This window comes from Microtus ochrogaster, chromosome 7, assembly GCF_000317375.1.
Source record: "Microtus ochrogaster isolate Prairie Vole_2 chromosome 7, MicOch1.0, whole genome shotgun sequence".
NCBI lineage: Eukaryota > Metazoa > Chordata > Mammalia > Rodentia > Cricetidae > Microtus > Microtus ochrogaster.
Genome location: NC_022014.1, coordinates 38,177,153 through 38,178,097, shown reverse-complemented (window position 1 = coordinate 38,178,097; position 945 = coordinate 38,177,153). Strand labels below are relative to the sequence as shown.

The 945-nt window shown below is 45.3% G+C and overlaps 1 protein-coding gene across 3 annotated transcripts in view; it reads left to right on the top strand.

The window, feature by feature from the left end:
- The window catches only part of Drc3 (dynein regulatory complex subunit 3), a 38,351-nt gene that overhangs the window by 2,268 nt on the left and 35,138 nt on the right, over nt 1–945 (top strand). The gene's annotated exons all lie outside the window — the stretch shown is intronic.

The following is a 945-nucleotide window of genomic DNA, read 5'->3' as shown; positions in this document are numbered from 1 at the left end:
TAAAAACCAAAAAAAAAGAAAAAAGAAAAATGAGCTGTGATCATGGTTGTTCCTAGTTTGCTGGTTACAAGAGAGTCGCGATTAGGAAAATTGGCTCTACTACAGACTAGAAGTCATGCCCTTCGATAAATCTGCATGTTGGCCTATCTAGAAAAGCCTTAATGTTACAAAGATCCCTACTATGTGCTTTCATAGTTCTGCAAACCCACTTGCTCGTCGTTGTTTGGAAGTAAATATTGGGACGATTTATTTAATTCAAGTCTGAAACAGCAGAACCTCTCTGTCTGAGTTATTCCCAGCTGTTGCTGTCACCCCCCAGAAATCAGGTCACACCCCTTCAGTATCCTTTCTCAAGGTTGGTTATAGAGAGCTGCTGGGATCTTGTAGCTCTCACAAAGATCTCTCCCACACACACACACATCAGCTGTGAGCAAGCCCAACTCCCCCATACCTGGGCTGAGACAGACTTCAGTTGGAACTGTGCTCTCTTGTCCAGGCTTTCCAGACTAGGTCAGGCCAGATTGCATGGTACATAACTAACAAACACACACCCAAAAAAAGAACAGTATGAGTCAGACACATCCTTTGTTCTCTGGGTCTGAGGAAGCTAATGGAAAGGAAAGGTTTGTTTTTCCCTTCAGGGCTCCTCGTGGCTGCCTAGACCATGACGCCATCTCCTCTAGTGCTCACCCACTCCAGGGCTCCTCATGGCTATCTGTGGCATGACCCTTGAACTCTCCTAGCAAAGTTCTGAGGGACAATTTATTTTTCTATTAAACTTCCCCCCACCCCACTCTCTAACACTATTATTGGGTCAATCAATCACTTAGCTTGGGCACAACCTAACAAACTGATTCCGTCTCAAACTGGGAGTGATTAGTCCCACATATAAACTAAGTTCCTAGAGATGTCCCAGATCCCATAACCCCTCCCTCCCTCCCTCCC